This window comes from Heterodontus francisci, chromosome 41 (genome assembly GCF_036365525.1).
Source record: "Heterodontus francisci isolate sHetFra1 chromosome 41, sHetFra1.hap1, whole genome shotgun sequence".
NCBI classification, from domain to species: domain Eukaryota; kingdom Metazoa; phylum Chordata; class Chondrichthyes; order Heterodontiformes; family Heterodontidae; genus Heterodontus; species Heterodontus francisci.
Genome location: NC_090411.1, coordinates 8,080,223 through 8,101,750, shown reverse-complemented (window position 1 = coordinate 8,101,750; position 21,528 = coordinate 8,080,223). Strand labels below are relative to the sequence as shown.

Sequence of the window (21,528 nt, the reverse complement as noted above, 5' to 3'; positions counted from 1 at the left end):
GCAGAAACTGCTCCACGAAGGATAGGTGGTACGGCGCCGCCCAACTGCACGGAGCGTTCCGCGGCAATGTGACCAGGCCCATCCTTCGCAACACCGGGGACAGATAGAACCTCAGCACGTAGTGACACTTGGAGTTTGCGTACTGGGGATCGACACATAGCTTGATGCAGCCGCACACGAAGGTGGTCATCAGGATGAGGGCCACGTTGGGTACATTTTTCCCGCCCTTGTCCAGAGATTTGAACATCGTGTCCCTCCGGACCCGGTCCATTTTAGATCCCCAGACGAAGCGGAAAATGGCTCGGGTGACTGCCACGGCGCAGGAGTGGGGTATGGGCCAGACCTGCGCCACGTAGAGCAACAACGTGAGCGCCTCGCACCTGATGACCAGGTTCTTACCCACAATGGAGAGAGACCGCTGCCCCCACATGCCCAACTTTTGTCGTACCTTGGCTACTCGCTCCTCCCATGTTTTGGTGCACGCCCCGGCCCTTCCGAACCATATCCCCAGCACCTTCAGGTAATCTGACCTGACGGTGAAGGGGACAAAGGATCGGTCAGCCCAGTTCCCAAAGAACATGGCCTCGCTCTTGCCGTGGTTAACTTTGGCTCCCGAGGCCAGTTCGAACTGGTCGCAGATGCTCATCAGTCTGCGCACGGACAGCGGATCCGAGCAGAAGACGGCGACGTCATCCATGTACAGGGAGGTTTTGACCTGAGTGCCTCCGCTGCCTGGGATTGTCACCCCTCTTATGCTCGCATCCTTCCTAATAGACTCAGCAAAGGGTTCAATACAGCAAACAAACAAGACCGGGGAAAGAGGACAGCCCTGTCTGACTCCAGATTTGATCGGGAAACTTTCAGATTCCCACCCGTTGATTGAGACTGCGCTACTGATGTTTGTGTAGAGCAGTTGGATCCAATTGCAGATTCCCTCCCCAAACCCCATTTTGGAAAGCACGTCCATCATGTAGGTGTGCGATATCCTGTCAAAAGCCTTCTCCTGGTCCAGGCTGATGAGGCAGGTGTCCACCCTCCTGTCCCGTACGTAGGCGATCGTATCCCTGAGTAGCGCGAGGCTATCAGAGATCTTCCTGCCGGGTACAGTACAGGTCTGATCGGGGTGAATCACCAGCTCCAGAGCAGACTTGACTCGACTGGCTATGACTTTGGACAGAATCTTGTAATCAACATTAAGCAGTGAGATGGGCCGCCAATTTCTGATTTCTACCCTCTCCCCCTTCTGCTTGTAAATGAGGGTGATGATGCCTTTTCTCATGGATTCTGACATGCTACCGGCCAGGAGCATACCCTCGTATACTTCCAGCAGGTCCGGGCCGACCCAGTCCCACAGGGCCGAGTACAACTCGACCGGTAAGCCGTCGCTCCCGGGAGTTTTACTCGCCTCGAAAGACTCGACGGCCTTTGTCAGCTCGTCCAGAGTTAGCGGCTTGTCCAGTCCCTCCCTCCTGCTGTCATCTAAGACCTCTGTGATAGATGACAGGAAGGACTGGGAGGCTCTGCTGTCTGTGGGCTTCGCGTCATACAGCCCAGCATAAAAGGATTTGCTGATCCTTAGTATGTCGGACTGCGAAGACGTTACCGAGCCATCTTCTTCCTTCAGGCTGCTGATAACAGAGCTCTCTCTGTGTACCTTTTGGAAGAAGTAACGCGAGCACGTCTCATCCTGCTCGATGGAGCGGACTCTGGACCGGAAGATGATCTTGGAGGCCTCCTTGGCAAAGAGCGAGGCCTGCTGGCTCTTCACCTCTTGGAGGTCCTCCTTGACCTCGAGCCCCATTGACTGCAACCGGAGTAGATTTTGCATAATTTTCTGGAGTCGGGACAGTTCCCTCTGTCTTTCTCTCGCCTTCTGAACACCTTTGTGGATGAAGAACCTCTTGATGTTCTCCTTTATCGCTTCCCACCAGTGAACTGGAGACTCAAAGAGGGGTTTCACGGTCCTCCAACCTTTGTAATCCCTTTTGAGTTCCTCAACGTTCTCTGGGGTCAGCAGTGTCGCATTGAGCTTCCACGTCCCTCTGCCAACCCGCTGGTCGTCCTGTAAGTGACAGTCGGCCAGTAAGAGGCAGTGGTCGGAGAAGAACACCGGCTTGACGTCGGTGGATCCGACCGTGACAGCACGGGAAACAAACAGGAAGTCAATCCTGGAACGGGCAGACCCGTCCGATCTTGACCATGTGTATCTGCGCTGCGCTCCGTCTGCAGGTTTGCTGAAGACGTCGTGCAGTTTGGCATCCTTAACTGTTTCTATGAGGAATCTGGACGTAGCGTCCAGTTTTCTGTCGTCACTGCCGGATCGTCCAGCCGCATCGATGATGCAGTTGAAGTCACCGCCTAGGATGACCGGCCTGGACGTCGCCAGCAGCAGTGGGAGCTGCTGGAAGACGGTCAGCCGCTCGCTGCGTTGTACCGGGGCGTACACGTTGATCAACCGGAGCGGAGCGTTGTTGTACATCACGTCTGCTACGAGGAGGCGGCCGCCCACCACCTCCTTAACTTCGGAGATGGTGAAGTTACCTCCCCGCAGCAGAATACCCAGGCCGGAGGAACGGCAGTCATTACCCCCCGACCAGATCGATGGCCCGTGGGACCACCATCGCGACCACTGCCTGTAGGTGCTGAGGTGTGGTATTCCACACTCCTGCAGAAACAGTAGGTCAGCTTTGACCTTGGCAAGGTAATCCAAGGTTGAAACACATCGCGTAGTCGATTTAATGCTACGCACATTAATGGAAGCAATTCTTACACCCATTTTTTACTAAAAATTAGTTGTTGCTTCCCATACCATTTGTCCTCGCTAGTCCCAGTCCTTCCCCTTCGGGATGTTCCTGCATACCCATCGTATGCGCAAGCAGTTTCACGTTGGTTGGGCTCAGAAACCCCTCCTGATTTTTCCTGCAGGGTTTGTGCCGCTCGGGTGACATCGGGGGGGTCTTGTAGGCAGAGAGGATTGGGTTGTCCTCAGCTGCTTCCATCTGTTCCTCCTCGAAAACATCACAGCTCCCGGTCTCCCGGAGCTCAGGTGCGCCAGACGTGTCTTTGCTCCCGGTGTCCCGGAGCTGAGATGCGTTGGCCACGTCGTTACGTGTGGGGAATTGGGGTTGGGGCACGCCGGGCCCATCACAGCTTCCAGTGCCCGGGGGCTGGGATGCTTGATCATCCATCTCGGAGTTCTGCCGCCTCTTTTGAAGGGGCTGTCGTTCCAGCATTTCCCCGTCCAGTGAAGAGGAGTTGTTGCAGTCTGATTCAGAAGAAAGCCTCCTCTTGCCACTGGTTTGGGTGGTGGCTTTGGGATGTTTTTTCTTTGTGGTTTTCCTCTGGACCACTTGCCACTGACCTGTTTGTCCATCTGCTGCCTCCTCCTCCATTGATTCTGTCTGTGGAGGAGGGGTTTCCGGGCGCTGGGTAGGTGCTGGGTCGTTGGTTTCAGCCGCCTCCCCTTCCTTCTCAGGTTGAAGTTCCTCACTGCGGAGAAGGTTGCTGGTCTCCTTTCGAACAGCGGACGCCTTCGTCGAACCTTCGCCCGGCCATTCCTTGGACCTTGCCGCCTGAGCATAGCTGAGACAACGTTTGGGGCAGGTCTTGTAGAGATGGCCTGCCGCACCGCACAAGTTGCAACACTTAGTCTGCTTACAGTCCTTGGTCTGATGGCCTTCCTCCTTGCAGTTCTTGCAAACAACCGTGCTGCAGTTGGCTGCCATGTGACCAGATTTGCCACAGGTGCGACAAACTCTGGGCTGCCCAGCGTAGACCAAGAAGCCTCGACTTCCCCCGATAGCGAAGCTGGAGGGAGGGTGGATGATGGCTCCACTGGGATCTACCTTCAAGGTCACCTTGACCTGCCGCTTGCTGGTCCAGATCCCAAAGGGGTCCTTGACATCAGTGCTGCTGCCGGCCACCTCGACGTACCTGGCGAGAAAGGTGAGTACATCCACCACCGGAACATGGGGGTTGTAGAGGTGAATCGTCACCACCCGGTCCCGTTGTGACGGAAGCGTGAAGAGCGGCTCCGCTGTGAGGATCGACAGTGGAGCCCGGTCCCCTTTCTCCTTGAACGCCTTCAGGAACTTGATGCATCCCGCCACGTTCCGGAACGTCACGTCGAAGTACCCACTGCTGGGGAAATCCTGCAGGCAGAAGACATCCGTCGCTTGAAATCCGCAGCAATCGAAGAGAATTTTCTTGATGAAGAAGGTGCGATCGACCGGTGCATCTCCTTCCTTGTCCTTCACGACCACCCGAACGGTGTTGCGCACTCCCTGGCCCGAAGCTCGAAAATTGGTTATAGCCATTTCACTCAAAGCTTCCCCAGGATCAAAAGGCAATGATCATGGTCTCTTCTCAATCAAATAAGCACTGATAAGAACAGATACTACACTTGATCTTAGCCAAAAGGCCGAGAAGCGATGGCCGTAAAACTGCGTTTGCTGCGCGCGTCAGGCCCGGCGTGCGGCCTCTACGTCAAAGTAGCCGCCGGGTGGGCGAGCCTCGGGCGAAAGAGGCGACGGCGGGCGGTCTTTGAGCCAGAGCTCCTTTTGTTGCCGGGCCTTGCAAGCAGAAAGGAAAGCACGCGTGCATGCCACGCGCAGCCATTCCTTGCGCTTCTGCGCGAGGCATTGCGCAGGAATAACGACAACCGCGCGCGCTGGGCAGCAAAGGGCGGCCTGCAACTGCGGGGCAATCCAACAGGGGGCAGCGTAGCGCCCACGGAAAACTGCAGCAAAGTCAGCAGCGCCGTCACTATTGCGAATTCTATTTTTCAGCAGGGGTCTCGCCCCCATGGAGGGGGGAAGCTGCACCGCTCCTGGAAACACTGCAATACCAGGTGGATGCATGGAGTGGACGGTGCAAGCCCCTGCTCCATCTCCCTGTCCCAAAAATCAATTTAATATTTGGTCCCCAAATAGGGGACGTATCAGATATTAAACTGATAAGAACAGATTTTTTTTTTTTTTTTATTTCCAAAATATACTTTATTCATAAAAATCTGTAAAAATTACATTGCCAAACAGTTTCCAAACAGCACGAAAAAATACAAACATTGCAAAAGAGATCAGTTTCTTTCAATAATGTCATGAGTTTCTTCCCAACCCTTCCGTTTCACAATTGTCATGTCAATTACAGTTTTACATTTACAGCAATTGAGAATATTAACGATACAGTTCGAGGGGCTTCCCATGGTTCCAGCCCCTCAGTCCAGCTTGGTGGGGGAACCTTACACTGTGGTCTTTCCCCATTGAGCCTTTGCTGCGGCTGCCCCAAGCTATAGTGCGTCCCTCAGCACGTAGTCCTGGACCTTGGAATGTGCCAGTCTGCAACATTCGGTGGTGGACAACTCTTTGCGCTGGAAGACCAGCAAGTTTCGGGCAGACCAAAGGGCGTCTTTCACCGAATTGATAGTCCTCCAGCAGCAGTTGATGTTTGTCTCGGTGTGCGTCCCTGGGAACAGCCCGTAGAGCACAGACTCCTGTGTTACAGAGCTGCTTGGGATGAACCTTGACAAAAACCACTGCATCTCTTTCCACACCTGCTTTGCAAAGGCACATTCCAGGAGGAGGTGGGCGACCGTCTCTTCCCCACCACAGCCAACGCGGGGGCACTGTGCGGAGGGGGCGAGACTTCGGGTGTGCATGAAGGACCTGACGGGGAGGGCCCTTCTCACCACCAGCCAAGCTACGTCTTGGTGCTTGTTTGAAAGTTCTGGTGATGAGGCATTCCGCCAAATGACTTTGACGGTCTGCTCGGGGAACCATCCGACAGGATCCACCGTTTCCTTTTCCCGTAGGGCCTTGAGGACATTCCGTGCAGACCACTGCCTGATGGACCGGTGGTCAAAGGTGTTTTTCCGCAGAAACTGCTCCACGAAGGATAGGTGGTACGGCGCCGCCCAACTGCACGGTGCGTTCCGCGGCAATGTGACCAGGCCCATCCTTCGCAACACCGGGGACAGATAGAACCTCAGCACGTAGTGACACTTGGAGTTTGCGTACTGGGGATCTACACATAGCTTGATGCAGCCGCACACGAAGGTGGTCATCAGGATGAGGGCCACGTTGGGTACATTTTTCCCGCCCATGTCCAGAGATTTGAACATCGTGTCCCTCCGGACCCGGTCCATTTTAGATCCCCAGACGAAGCGGAAAATGGCTCGGGTGACTGCCACGGCGCAGGAGTGGGGTATGGGCCAGACCTGCGCCACGTAGAGCAACAACGTGAGCGCCTCGCACCTGATGACCAGGTTCTTACCCACAATGGAGAGAGATCGCTGCCCCCACATGCCCAACTTTTGTCGTACCTTGGCTACTCGCTCCTCCCATGTTTTGGTGCACGCCCCGGCACTTCCGAACCATATCCCCAGCACCTTCAGGTAATCTGACCTGACGGTGAAGGGGACAAAGGATCGGTCAGCCCAGTTCCCAAAGAACATGGCCTCGCTCTTGCCGTGGTTAACTTTGGCTCCCGAGGCCAGTTCGAACTGGTCGCAGATGCTCATCAGTCTGCGCACGGACAGCGGATCCGAGCAGAAGACGGCGACGTCATCCATGTACAGGGAGGTTTTGACCTGAGTGCCTCCACTGCCTGGGATTGTCACCCCTCTTATGCTCGCATCCTTCCTAATAGACTCAGCAAAGGGTTCAATACAGCAAACAAACAAGACCGGGGAAAGAGGACAGCCCTGTCTGACTCCAGATTTGATCGGGAAACTTTCAGATTCCCACCCGTTGATTGACACTGCGCTACTGATGTTTGTGTAGAGCAGTTGGATCCAATTGCAGATTCCCTCCCCAAACCCCATTTTGGAAAGCACGTCCATCATGTAGGTGTGCGATATCCTGTCAAAAGCCTTCTCCTGGTCCAGGCTGATGAGGCAGGTGTCCACCCTCCTGTCCCGTACGTAGGCGATCGTATCCCTGAGTAGCGCGAGGCTATCAGAGATCTTCCTGCCGGGTACAGTACAGGTCTGATCGGGGTGAATCACCAGCTCCAGAGCAGACTTGACTCGACTGGCTATGACTTTGGACAGAATCTTGTAATCAACATTAAGCAGTGAGATGGGCCGCCAATTTCTGATTTCTACCCTCTCCCCCTTCTGCTTGTAAATGAGGGTGATGATGCCTTTTCTCATGGATTCTGACATGCTACCGGCCAGGAGCATACTCTCGTATACTTCCAGCAGGTCCGGGCCGACCCAGTCCCACAGGGCCGAGTACAACTCGACCGGTAAGCCATCGCTCCCGGGAGTTTTACTCGCCTCGAAAGACTCGACGGCCTTTGTCAGCTCGTCCAGAGTTAGCGGCTTGTCCAGTCCCTCCCTCCTGCTGTCATCTAAGACCTCTGTGATAGATGACAGGAAGGACTGGGAGGCTCTGCTGTCTGTGGGCTTCGCGTCATACAGCCCAGCATAAAAGGATTTGCTGATCCTTAGTATGTCGGACTGCGAAGACGTTACCGAGCCATCTTCTTCCTTCAGGCTGCTGATAACAGAGCTCTCTCTGTGTACCTTTTGGAAGAAGTAACGCGAGCACGTCTCATCCTGCTCGATGGAGCGGACTCTGGACCGGAAGATGATCTTGGAGGCCTCCTTGGCAAAGAGCGAGGCCTGCTGGCTCTTCACCTCTTGGAGGTCCTCCTTGACCTCGACCCCCATTGACTGCAACCGGAGTAGATTTTGCATAATTTTCTGGAGTCGGGACAGTTCCCTCTGTCTCTCTCTCGCCTTCTGAACACCTTTGTGGATGAAGAACCTCTTGATGTTCTCCTTAATCGCTTCCCACCAGTGAACTGGAGACTCAAAGAGGGGTTTCACGGTCCTCCAACCATTGTAATCCCTTTTGAGTTCCTCAACGTTCTCTGGGGTCAGCAGTGTCGCATTGAGCTTCCACGTCCCTCTGCCAACCCGCTGGTCGTCCTGTAAGTGACAGTCGGCCAGTAAGAGGCAGTGGTCGGAGAAGAACACCGGCTTGACGTCGGTGGATCCGACCGTGACAGCACGGGACACAAACAGGAAGTCAATCCTGGAACGGGCAGACCCGTCCGATCTTGACCATGTGTATCTGCGCTGCGCTCCGTCTGCAGGTTTGCTGAAGACGTCGTGCAGTTTGGCATCCTTAACTGTTTCTACTAGGAATCTGGACGTAGCGTCCAGTTTGCTGTCGTCACTGCCGGATCGTCCAGCCGCATCGATGATGCAGTTGAAGTCACCGCCTAGGATGACCGGCCTGGACGTCGCCAGCAGCAGTGGGAGCTGCTGGAAGACGGTCAGCCGCTCGCTGCGTTGTACCGGGGCGTACACGTTGATCAACCGGAGCGGAGCGTTGTTGTACATCACGTCTGCTACGAGGAGGCGGCCGCCCACCACCTCCTTAACTTCGGAGATGGTGAAGTTACCTCCCCGCAGCAGAATACCCAGGCCGGAGGAACGGCAGTCATTACCCCCCGACCAGATCGATGGCCCGTGGGACCACCATCGCGACCACTGCCTGTAGGTGCTGAGGTGTGGTATTCCACACTCCTGCAGAAACAGTAGGTCAGCTTTGACCTTGGCAAGGTAATCCAAGGTTGAAACACATCGCGTAGTCGATTTAATGCTACGCACATTAATGGAAGCAATTCTTACACCCATTTTTAACTAAAAATTAGTTGTTGCTTCCCATACCATTTGTCCTCGCTAGTCGTAGTCCTTCCCCTTCGGGATGTTCCTGCATACCCATCGTATGCGCAAGCAGTTTCACGTTGGTTGGGCTCAGAAACCCCTCCTGATTTTTCCTGCAGGGTTTGTGCCGCTCGGGTGACATCGGTGGGGTCTTGTAGGCAGAGAGGATTGGGTTGTCCTCAGCTGCTTCCATCTGTTCCTCCTCGAAAACATCACAGCTCCCGGTCTCCCGGAGCTCAGGTGCGCCAGACGTGTCTTTGCTCCCGGTGTCCTGGAGCTGAGATGCGTTGGCCACGTCGTTACGTGTGGGGCATTGGGGTTGGGGCACGCTGGGCCCATCACAGCTTCCAGTGCCCGGGGGCTGGGATGCTTTATCATCCATCTCGGAGTTCTGCCGCCTCTTTTGAAGGGGCTGTCGTTCCAGCATTTCCCCGTCCAGTGAAGAGGAGTTGTTGCAGTCTGATTCAGAAGAGAGCCTCCTCTTGCCACTGGTTTGGGTGGTGGCTTTGGGATGTTTTTTCTTTGTGGTTCTCCTCTGGACCACTTGCCACTGACCTGTTTGTCCATCTGCTGCCTCCTCCTCCATTGATTCTGTCTGTGGGGGAGGGGTTTCCGGGCGCTGGGTAGGTGCTGGGTCGTTGGTTTCAGCCGCCTCCCCTTCCTTCTCAGGTTGAAGTTCCTCACTGCGGAGAAGGTTGTTGGTCTCCTTTCGAACAGCGGACGCCTTCGTCGAACCTTCGCCCGGCCATTCCTTGGACCTTGCCGCCTGAGCATAGCTTTGACAACGTTTGGGACAGGTCTTGTAGAGATGGCCTGCCGCACCGCACAAGTTGCAACACTTAGTCTGCTTACAGTCCTTGGTCTGATGGCCTTCCTCCTTGCAGTTCTTGCAAACAACCGTGCTGCAGTTGGCTGCCATGTGACCAGATTTGCCACAGGTGCGACAAACTCTGGGCTGCCCAGCGTAGACCAAGAAGCCTCGACTTCCCCCGATAGCGAAGCTGGAGGGAGGGTGGATGATAGCTCCACTGGGATCTACCTTCAAGGTCACCTTGACCTGCCGCTTGCTGGTCCAGATCCCAAAGGGGTCCTTGACATCAGTGCTGCTGCCGGCCACCTCGACGTACCTGGCGAGAAAGGTGAGTACATCCACCACCGGAACATGGGGGTTGTAGAGGTGAATCGTCACCACCCGGTCCCGTTGTGACGGAAGCGTGAAAAGCGGCTCCGCTGTGAGGATCGACAGTGGTGCCCGGTCCCCTTTCTCCTTGAACGCCTTCAGGAACTTGATGCATCCCGCCACGTTCCGGAACGTCACGTCAAAGTATCCACTGCTGGGGAAATCCTGCAGGCAGAAGACGTCCGTCGCTTGAAATCCGCAGCAATCGAAGAGAATTTTCTTGATGAAGAAGGTGCGATCGACCGGTGCATCTCCTTCCTTGTCCTTCACGACCACCCGAACGGTGTTGCGCACTCCCTGGCCCGAAGCTCGAAAATTGGTTATAGCCATTTTACTCAAAGCTTCCCCAGGATCAAAAAGCAATGATCATGGTCTCTTCTCAATCAAATAAGCACTGATAAGAACAGATACTTTTTTTTTTTTTTTATTTCCAAAATATACTTTATTCATAAAAATCTGTAAAAATTACATTGCCAAACAGTTTCCAACCAGCACGAAAAAATACAAACATTGCAAAAGAGATCAGTTTCTTTCAATAATGTCATGAGTTTCTTCCCAACCCTTCCGTTTCACAATTGTCATGTCAATTACAGTTTTACATTTACAGCAATTCAGAATATTAACGATACAGTTCGAGGGGCTTCCCATGGTTCCAGCCCCTCAGTCCAGCTTGGTGGGGGAACATTACACTGTGGTCTTTCCCCATTGAGCCTTTGCTGCGGCTGCCCCAAGCTTTAGTGCGTCCCTCAGCACGTAGTCCTGGACCTTGGAATGTGCCAGTCTGCAACATTCGGTGGTGGACAACTCTTTGCGCTGGAAGACCAGCAAGTTTCGGGCAGACCAAAGGGCGTCTTTCACCGAATTGATAGCCCTCCAGCAGCAGTTGATGTTTGTCTCGGTGTGCGTCCCTGGGAACAGCCCGTAGAGCACAGACTCCTGTGTTACAGAGCTGCTTGGGATGAACCTTGACAAAAACCACTGCATCTCTTTCCACACCTGCTTTGCAAAGGCACATTCCAGGAGGAGGTGGGCGACCGTCTCTTCCCCACCACAGCCAACGCGGGGGCACTGTGCGGAGGGGGCGAGACCTCGGGTGTGCATGAAGGATCTGACGGGGAGGGCCCTTCTCACCACCAGCCAAGCTACGTCTTGGTGCTTGTTTGAAAGTTCTGGTGATGAGGCATTCCGCCAAATGACTTTGACGGTCTGCTCGGGGAACCATCCGACAGGATCCACCGTTTCCTTTTCCCGTAGGGCCTTGAGGACATTCCGTGCAGACCACTGCCTGATGGACCGGTGGTCAAAGGTGTTTTTCCGCAGAAACTGCTCCACGAAGGATAGGTGGTACGGCGCCGCCCAACTGCACGGAGCGTTCCGCGGCAATGTGACCAGGCCCATCCTTCGCAACACCGGGGACAGATAGAACCTCAGCACGTAGTGACACTTGGAGTTTGCGTACTGGGGATCGACACATAGCTTGATGCAGCCGCACACGAAGGTGGTCATCAGGATGAGGGCCACGTTGGGTACATTTTTCCCGCCCTTGTCCAGAGATTTGAACATCGTGTCCCTCCGGACCCGGTCCATTTTAGATCCCCAGACGAAGCGGAAAATGGCTCGGGTGACTGCCACGGCGCAGGAGTGGGGTATGGGCCAGACCTGCGCCACGTAGAGCAACAACGTGAGCGCCTCGCACCTGATGACCAGGTTCTTACCCACAATGGAGAGAGACCGCTGCCCCCACATGCCCAACTTTTGTCGTACCTTGGCTACTCGCTCCTCCCATGTTTTGGTGCACGCCCCGGCCCTTCCGAACCATATCCCCAGCACCTTCAGGTAATCTGACCTGACGGTGAAGGGGACAAAGGATCGGTCAGCCCAGTTCCCAAAGAACATGGCCTCGCTCTTGCCGTGGTTAACTTTGGCTCCCGAGGCCAGTTCGAACTGGTCGCAGATGCTCATCAGTCTGCGCACGGACAGCGGATCCGAGCAGAAGACGGCGACGTCATCCATGTACAGGGAGGTTTTGACCTGAGTGCCTCCGCTGCCTGGGATTGTCACCCCTCTTATGCTCGCATCCTTCCTAATAGACTCAGCAAAGGGTTCAATACAGCAAACAAACAAGACCGGGGAAAGAGGACAGCCCTGTCTGACTCCAGATTTGATCGGGAAACTTTCAGATTCCCACCCGTTGATTGAGACTGCGCTACTGATGTTTGTGTAGAGCAGTTGGATCCAATTGCAGATTCCCTCCCCAAACCCCATTTTGGAAAGCACGTCCATCATGTAGGTGTGCGATATCCTGTCAAAAGCCTTCTCCTGGTCCAGGCTGATGAGGCAGGTGTCCACCCTCCTGTCCCGTACGTAGGCGATCGTATCCCTGAGTAGCGCGAGGCTATCAGAGATCTTCCTGCCGGGTACAGTACAGGTCTGATCGGGGTGAATCACCAGCTCCAGAGCAGACTTGACTCGACTGGCTATGGCTTTGGACAGAATCTTGTAATCAACATTAAGCAGTGAGATGGGCCGCCAATTTCTGATTTCTACCCTCTCCCCCTTCTGCTTGTAAATGAGGGTGATGATGCCTTTTCTCATGGATTCTGACATGCTACCGGCCAGGAGCATACCCTCGTATACTTCCAGCAGGTCCGGGCCGACCCAGTCCCACAGGGCCGAGTACAACTCGACCGGTAAGCCGTCGCTCCCGGGAGTTTTACTCGCCTCGAAAGACTCGACGGCCTTTGTCAGCTCGTCCAGAGTTAGCGGCTTGTCCAGTCCCTCCCTCCTGCTGTCATCTAAGACCTCTGTGATAGATGACAGGAAGGACTGGGAGGCTCTGCTGTCTGTGGGCTTCGCGTCATACAGCCCAGCATAAAAGGATTTGCTGATCCTTAGTATGTCGGACTGCGAAGACGTTACCGAGCCATCTTCTTCCTTCAGGCTGCTGATAACAGAGCTCTCTCTGTGTACCTTTTGGAAGAAGTAACGCGAGCACGTCTCATCCTGCTCGATGGAGCGGACTCTGGACCGGAAGATGATCTTGGAGGCCTCCTTGGCAAAGAGCGAGGCCTGCTGGCTCTTCACCTCTTGGAGGTCCTCCTTGACCTCGAGCCCCATTGACTGCAACCGGAGTAGATTTTGCATAATATTCTGGAGTCGGGACAGTTCCCTCTGTCTTTCTCTCGCCTTCTGAACACCTTTGTGGATGAAGAACCTCTTGATGTTCTCCTTTATCGCTTCCCACCAGTGAACTGGAGACTCAAAGAGGGGTTTCACGGTCCTCCAACCTTTGTAATCCCTTTTGAGTTCCTCAACGTTCTCTGGGGTCAGCAGTGTCGCATTGAGCTTCCACGTCCCTCTGCCAACCCGCTGGTCGTCCTGTAAGTGACAGTCGGCCAGTAAGAGGCAGTGGTCGGAGAAGAACACCGGCTTGACGTCAGTGGATCCGACCGTGACAGCACGGGAAACAAACAGGAAGTCAATCCTGGAACGGGCAGACCCGTCCGATCTTGACCATGTGTATCTGCGCTGCGCTCCGTCTGCAGGTTTGCTGAAGACGTCGTGCAGTTTGGCATCCTTAACTGTTTCTATGAGGAATCTGGACGTAGCGTCCAGTTTTCTGTCGTCACTGCCGGATCGTCCAGCCGCATCGATGATGCAGTTGAAGTCACCGCCTAGGATGACCGGCCTGGACGTCGCCAGCAGCAGTGGGAGCTGCTGGAAGACGGTCAGCCGCTCGCTGCGTTGTACCGGGGCGTACACGTTGATCAACCGGAGCGGAGCGTTGTTGTACATCACGTCTGCTACGAGGAGGCGGCCGCCCACCACCTCCTTAACTTCGGAGATGGTGAAGTTACCTCCCCGCAGCAGAATACCCAGGCCGGAGGAACGGCAGTCATTACCCCCCGACCAGATCGATGGCCCGTGGGACCACCATCGCGACCACTGCCTGTAGGTGCTGAGGTGTGGTATTCCACACTCCTGCAGAAACAGTAGGTCAGCTTTGACCTTGGCAAGGTAATCCAAGGTTGAAACACATCGCGTAGTCGATTTAATGCTACGCACATTAATGGAAGCAATTCTTACACCCATTTTTTACTAAAAATTAGTTGTTGCTTCCCATACCATTTGTCCTCGCTAGTCCCAGTCCTTCCCCTTCGGGATGTTCCTGCATACCCATCGTATGCGCAAGCAGTTTCACGTTGGTTGGGCTCAGAAACCCCTCCTGATTTTTCCTGCAGGGTTTGTGCCGCTCGGGTGACATCGGGGGGGTCTTGTAGGCAGAGAGGATTGGGTTGTCCTCAGCTGCTTCCATCTGTTCCTCCTCGAAAACATCACAGCTCCCGGTCTCCCGGAGCTCAGGTGCGCCAGACGTGTCTTTGCTCCCGGTGTCCCGGAGCTGAGATGCGTTGGCCACGTCGTTACGTGTGGGGAATTGGGGTTGGGGCACGCCGGGCCCATCACAGCTTCCAGTGCCCGGGGGCTGGGATGCTTGATCATCCATCTCGGAGTTCTGCCGCCTCTTTTGAAGGGGCTGTCGTTCCAGCATTTCCCCGTCCAGTGAAGAGGAGTTGTTGCAGTCTGATTCAGAAGAAAGCCTCCTCTTGCCACTGGTTTGGGTGGTGGCTTTGGGATGTTTTTTCTTTGTGGTTTTCCTCTGGACCACTTGCCACTGACCTGTTTGTCCATCTGCTGCCTCCTCCTCCATTGATTCTGTCTGTGGAGGAGGGGTTTCCGGGCGCTGGGTAGGTGCTGGGTCGTTGGTTTCAGCCGCCTCCCCTTCCTTCTCAGGTTGAAGTTCCTCACTGCGGAGAAGGTTGCTGGTCTCCTTTCGAACAGCGGACGCCTTCGTCGAACCTTCGCCCGGCCATTCCTTGGACCTTGCCGCCTGAGCATAGCTGAGACAACGTTTGGGGCAGGTCTTGTAGAGATGGCCTGCCGCACCGCACAAGTTGCAACACTTAGTCTGCTTACAGTCCTTGGTCTGATGGCCTTCCTCCTTGCAGTTCTTGCAAACAACCGTGCTGCAGTTGGCTGCCATGTGACCAGATTTGCCACAGGTGCGACAAACTCTGGGCTGCCCAGCGTAGACCAAGAAGCCTCGACTTCCCCCGATAGCGAAGCTGGAGGGAGGGTGGATGATGGCTCCACTGGGATCTACCTTCAAGGTCACCTTGACCTGCCGCTTGCTGGTCCAGATCCCAAAGGGGTCCTTGACATCAGTGCTGCTGCCGGCCACCTCGACGTACCTGGCGAGAAAGGTGAGTACATCCACCACCGGAACATGGGGGTTGTAGAGGTGAATCGTCACCACCCGGTCCCGTTGTGACGGAAGCGTGAAGAGCGGCTCCGCTGTGAGGATCGACAGTGGAGCCCGGTCCCCTTTCTCCTTGAACGCCTTCAGGAACTTGATGCATCCCGCCACGTTCCGGAACGTCACGTCGAAGTATCCACTGCTGGGGAAATCCTGCAGGCAGAAGACATCCGTCGCTTGAAATCCGCAGCAATCGAATAGAATTTTCTTGATGAAGAAGGTGCGATCGACCGGTGCATCTCCTTCCTTGTCCTTCACGACCACCCGAACGGTGTTGCGCACTCCCTGGCCCGAAGCTCGAAAATTGGTTATAGCCATTTCACTCAAAGCTTCCCCAGGATCAAAAGGCAATGATCATGGTCTCTTCTCAATCAAATAAGCACTGATAAGAACAGATACTACACTTGATCTTAGCCAAAAGGCCGAGAAGCGATGGCCCTAAAACTGCGTTTGCTGCGCGCGTCAGGCCCGGCGTGCGGCCTCTACGTCAAAGTAGCCGCCGGGTGGGCGAGCCTCGGGCGAAAGAGGCGACGGCGGGCGGTCTTTGAGCCAGAGCTCCTTTTGTTGCCGGGCCTTGCAAGCAGAAAGGAAAGCACGCGTGCATGCCACGCGCAGCCATTCCTTGCGCTTCTGCGCGAGGCATTGCGCAGGAATAACGATAACCGCGCGCGCTGGGCAGCAAAGGGCGGCCTGCAACTGCGGGGCAATCCAACAGGGGGCAGCGTAGCGCCCACGGAAAACTGCAGCAAAGTCAGCCGAGCAGCAGCGCTGTCACTATTGCGAATTCTATTTTTCGGCAGGGGTCTCGCCCCCATGGAGGGGGAAGCTGCACCGCTCCTGGAAACACTGCAACACCAGGTGGATGCATGGAGTGGACGGGGCAAGCCCCTGTTCCATCTCCCTGTACCAAAAATCAATTTAATATTTGGTCCCCAGATAGGGGACGTATCAGATATTAAACTGATAAGAACAGATTTTTTTTTTTTTATTTCCAAAATATACTTTATTCATAAAAATCTGTAAAAATTACATTGCCAAACAGTTTCCAAACAGCACCAAAAAATACAAACATTGCAAGGGAGATCAGTTTCCTTCAATACTGTCATGAGTTTCTTCCCAACCCTTCCGTTTCTCAATTGTCATGTCAATTACAGTTTTACATTTACAGCAATTCAGAATATTAACGATACAGTTCGAGGGGTTTCCCATGGATCCAGCCCCTCAGTCCAGCTTGGTGGGGGAACCTTACACTGTGGTCTTTCCCCATTGAGCCTTTGCTGCGGCTGCCCCAAGCTTTAGTGCGTCCCTCAGCACGTAGTCCTGGACCTTGGAATGTGCCAGTCTGCAACATTCGGCGGTGGACAACTCTTTGCGCTGGAAGACCAGCAAGTTTCGGGCAGACCAAAGGGCGTCTTTCACCGAATTGATAGTCCTCCAGCAGCAGTTGATGTTTGTCTCGGTGTGCGTCCCTGGGAACAGCCCGTAGAGCACAGACTCCTGTGTTACAGAGCTGCTTGGGACGAACCTTGACAAAAACCACTGCATCTCTTTCCACACCTGCTTTGCAAAGCCACATTCCAGGAGGAGGTGGGCGACCGTCTCTTCCCCACCACAGCCAACGCGGGGGCACTGTGCGGAGGGGGCGAGACTTCGGGTGTGCATGAAGGATCTGACGGGGAGGGCCCTTCTCACCACCAGCCAAGCTATGTCTTGGTGCTTGTTTGAAAGTTCTGGTGATGAGGCATTCCGCCAAATGACTTTGACGGTCTGCTCGGGGAACCATCCGACAGGATCCACCGTTTCCTTTTCCCGTAGGGCCTTGAGGACATTCCGTGCAGACCACTGCCTGATGGACCGGTGGTCAAAGGTGTTTTTCCGCAGAAACTGCTCCACGAAGGATAGGTGGTACGGCGCCGCCCAACTGCACGGAGCGTTCCGCGGCAATGTGACCAGGCCCATCCTTCGCAACACCGGGGACAGATAGAACCTCAGCACGTAGTGACACTTGGAGTTAAACTGATAAGAACAGATACTACACTTGATCTTAGCCAAAAGGCCGAGAAGCGATGGCCGTAAAACTGCGTTTGCTGCGCGCGTCAGGCCCGGCGTGCGGCCTCTACGTCAAAGTAGCCGCCGGGTGGGCGAGCCTAGGGCGAAAGAGGCGACGGCGGGCGGTCTTTGAGCCAGAGCTCCTTTTGTTGCCGGGCCTTGCAAGCAGAAAGGAAAGCACGCGTGCATGCCACGCGCAGCCATTCCTTGCGCTTCTGCGCGAGGCATTGCGCAGGAATAAAGACAACCGCGCGCGCTGGGCAGCAAAGGGCGGCCTGCAACTGCGGGGCAATCCAACAGGGGGCAGCGTAGCGCCCACGGAAAACTGCAGCAAAGTCAGCCGAGCAGCAGCGCCGTCACTATTGCGAATTCTATTTTTCAGCAGGGGTCTCGCCCCCATGGAGGGGGGAAGCTGCACCGCTCCTGGAAACACTGCAATACCAGGTGGATGCATGGAGTGGACGGGGCAAGCCCCTGTTCCATCTCCCTGTCCCAAAAATCAATTTAATATTTGGTCCCCAGATAGGGGACGTATCAGATATTAAACTGATAAGAACAGATTTTTTTTTTTTTTTTTTATTTATTTTTTTTTTATTTCCAAAATATACTTTATTCATAAAAATCTGTAAAAATTACATTGCCAAACAGTTTCCAAACAGCACCAAAAAATACAAACATTGCAAGGGAGATCAGTTTCCTTCAATACTGTCATGAGTTTCTTCCCAACCCTTCCGTTTCTCAATTGTCATGTCAATTACAGTTTTACATTTACAGCAATTCAGAATATTAACGATACAGTTCGAGGGGTTTCCCATGGATCCAGCCCCTCAGTTCAGCTTGGTGGGGGAACCTTACACTGTGGTCTTTCCCCAGTGAGCCTTTGCTGCGGCTGCCCCAAGCTTTAGTGCGTCCCTCAGCACGTAGTCCTGGACCTTGGAATGTGCCAGTCTGCAACATTCGGTGGTGGACAACTCTTTGCGCTGGAAGACCAGCAAGTTTCGGGCAGACCAAAGGGCGTCTTTCACCGAATTGATAGTCCTCCAGCAGCAGTTGATGTTTGTCTCGGTGTGCGTCCCTGGGAACAACCCGTAGAGCACAGACTCCTGTGTTACAGAGCTGCTTGGGATGAACCTTGACAAAAACCACTGCATCTCTTTCCACACCTGCTTTGCAAAGGCACATTCCAGGAGGAGGTGGGCGACCGTCTCTTCCCCACCACAGCCAACGCGGGGGCACTGTGCGGAGGGGGCGAGACTTCGGGTGTGCATGAAGGATCTGACGGGGAGGGCCCTTCTCACCACCAGCCAAGCTACGTCTTGGTGCTTGTTTGAAAGTTCTGGTGATGAGGCATTCCGCCAAATGACTTTGACGGTCTGCTCGGGGAACCATCCGACAGGATCCACCGTTTCCTTTTCCCGTAGGGCCTTGAGGACATTCCGTGCAGACCACTGCCTGATGGACCGGTGGTCAAAGGTGTTTTTCCGCAGAAACTGCTCCACGAAGGATAGGTGGTACGGCACGTCCCAACTGCACGGAGCGTTCCGCGGCCATGTGACCAGGCCCATCCTTCGCAACACCGGGGACAGATAGAACCTCAGCACGTAGTGACACTTGGAGTTTGCGTACTGGGGATCTACACATAGCTTGATGCAGCCGCACACGAAGGTGGTCATCAGGATGAGGGCCACGTTGGGTACATTTTTCCCGCCCATGTCCAGAGATTTGAACATCGTGTCCCTCCGGACCCGGTCCATTTTAGATCCCCAGACGAAGCGGAAAATGGCTCGGGTGACTGCCACGGCGCAGGAGTGGGGTATGGGCCAGACCTGCGCCACGTAGAGCAACAACGTGAGCGCCTCGCACCTGATGACCAGGTTCTTACCCACAATGGAGAGAGATCGCTGCCCCCACATGCCCAACTTTTGTCGTACCTTGGCTACTCGCTCCTCCCATGTTTTGGTGCACGCCCCGGCCCTTCCGAACCATATCCCCAGCACCTTCAGGTAATCTGACCTGACGGTGAAGGGGACAAAGGATCGGTCAGCCCAGTTCCCAAAGAACATGGCCTCGCTCTTGCCGTGGTTAACTTTGGCTCCCGAGGCCAGTTCGAACTGGTCGCAGATGCTCATCAGTCTGCGCACGGACAGCGGATCCGAGCAGAAGACGGCGACGTCATCCATGTACAGGGAGGTTTTGACCTGAGTGCCTCCGCTGCCTGGGATTGTCACCCCTCTTATGCTCGCATCCTTCCTAATAGACTCAGCAAAGGGTTCAATACAGCAAACAAACAAGACCGGGGACAGAGGACAGCCCTGTCTGACTCCAGATTTGATCGGGAAACTTTCAGATTCCCACCCGTTGATTGACACTGCGCTACTGATGTTTGTGTAGAGCAGTTGGATCCAATTGCAGATTCCCTCCCCAAACCCCATTTTGGAAAGCACGTCCATCATGTAGGTGTGCGATATCCTGTCAAAAGCCTTCTCCTGGTCCAGGCTGATGAGGCAGGTGTCCACCCTCCTGTCCCGTACGTAGGCGATCGTATCCCTGAGTAGCGCGAGGCTATCAGAGATCTTCCTGCCGGGTACAGTACAGGTCTGATCGGGGTGAATCACCAGCTCCAGAGCAGACTTGACTCGACTGGCTATGACTTTGGACAGAATCTTGTAATCAACATTAAGCAGTGAGATGGGCCGCCAATTTCTGATTTCTACCCTCTCCCCCTTCTGCTTGTAAATGAGGGCGATGATGCCTTTTCTCATGGATTCTGACATGCTACCGGCCAGGAGCATACTCTCGTATACTTCCAGCAGGTCCGGGCCGACCCAGTCCCACAGGGCCGAGTACAACTCGACCGGTAAGCCGTCGCTCCCGGGAGTTTTACTCGCCTCGAAAGACTCGACGGCCTTTGTCAGCTCGTCCAGAGTTAGCGGCTTGTCCAGTCCCTCCCTCCTGCTGTCATCTAAGACCTCTGTGATAGATGACAGGAAGGACTGGGAGGCTCTGCTGTCTGTGGGCTTCGCGTCATACAGCCCAGCATAAAAGGATTTGCTGATCCTTAGTATGTCGGACTGCGAAGACGTTACCGAGCCATCTTCTTCCTTCAGGCTGCTGATAACAGAGCTCTCTCTGTGTACCTTTTGGAAGAAGTAACGCGAGCACGTCTCATCCTGCTCGATGGAGCGGACTCTGGACCGGAAGATGATCTTGGAGGCCTCCTTGGCAAAGAGCGAGGCCTGCTGGCTCTTCACCTCTTGGAGGTCCTCCTTGACCTCGACCCCCATTGACTGCAACCGGAGTAGATTTTGCATAATTTTCTGGAGTCGGGACAGTTCCCTCTGTCTCTCTCTCGCCTTCTGAACACCTTTGTGGATGAAGAACCTCTTGATGTTCTCCTTAATCGCTTCCCACCAGTGAACTGGAGACTCAAAGAGGGGTTTCACGGTCCTCCAACCTTTGTAATCCCTTTTGAGTTCCTCAACGTTCTCTGGGGTCAGCAGTGTCGCATTGAGCTTCCACGTCCCTCTGCCAACCCGCTGGTCGTCCTGTAAGTGACAGTCGGCCAGTAAGAGGCAGTGGTCGGAGAAGAACACCGGCTTGACGTCGGTGGATCCGACCGTGACAGCACGGGACACAAACAGGAAGTCAATCCTGGAACGGGCAGACCCGTCCGATCTTGACCATGTGTATCTGCGCTGCGCTCCGTCTGCAGGTTTGCTGAAGACGTCGTGCAGTTTGGCATCCTTAACTGTTTCTACTAGGAATCTGGACGTAGCGTCCAGTTTGCTGTCGTCACTGCCGGATCGTCCAGCCGCATCGATGATGCAGTTGAAGTCACCGCCTAGGATGACCGGCCTGGACGTCGCCAGCAGCAGTGGGAGCTGCTGGAAGACGGTCAGCCGCTCGCTGCGTTGTACCGGGGCGTACACGTTGATCAACCGGAGCGGAGCGTTGTTGTACATCACGTCTGCTACGAGGAGGCGGCCGCCCACCACCTCCTTAACTTCGGAGATGGTGAAGTTACCTCCCCGCAGCAGAATACCCAGGCCGGAGGAACGGCAGTCATTACCCCCCGACCAGATCGATGGCCCGTGGGACCACCATCGCGACCACTGCCTGTAGGTGCTGAGGTGTGGTATTCCACACTCCTGCAGAAACAGTAGGTCAGCTTTGACCTTGGCAAGGTAATCCAAGGTTGAAACACATCGCGTAGTCGATTTAATGCTACGCACATTAATGGAAGCAATTCTTACACCCATTTTTTACTAAAAATTAGTTGTTGCTTCCCATACCATTTGTCCTCGCTAG

The 21,528-nt window shown here is 54.6% G+C and overlaps 2 non-coding genes and 4 pseudogenes across 2 annotated transcripts; all 6 read right to left on the bottom strand.

The window, feature by feature from the left end:
• Positions 1–4,323: 4,323 nt before the first annotated feature.
• On the bottom strand, positions 4,324–4,432 carry LOC137354621 (U2 spliceosomal RNA; annotated as a pseudogene).
• Positions 4,433–4,812: 380 nt separating this feature from the next.
• LOC137354418 (U2 spliceosomal RNA) lies at positions 4,813–4,994 on the bottom strand. Its single transcript, XR_010970422.1, has one exon. It is a non-coding gene; the product is annotated as a U2 spliceosomal RNA (small nuclear RNA).
• Positions 4,995–15,496: 10,502 nt separating this feature from the next.
• Positions 15,497–15,605, bottom strand: LOC137354620 (U2 spliceosomal RNA; annotated as a pseudogene).
• Positions 15,606–15,992: 387 nt separating this feature from the next.
• On the bottom strand, positions 15,993–16,171 carry LOC137354274 (U2 spliceosomal RNA; annotated as a pseudogene).
• An 897-nt stretch (positions 16,172–17,068) lies between these two features.
• On the bottom strand, positions 17,069–17,239 carry LOC137354510 (U2 spliceosomal RNA; annotated as a pseudogene).
• A 388-nt stretch (positions 17,240–17,627) lies between these two features.
• LOC137354364 (U2 spliceosomal RNA) lies at positions 17,628–17,826 on the bottom strand. The gene has a single exon (XR_010970392.1). It is a non-coding gene; the product is annotated as a U2 spliceosomal RNA (small nuclear RNA).
• Positions 17,827–21,528: the final 3,702 nt, after the last annotated feature.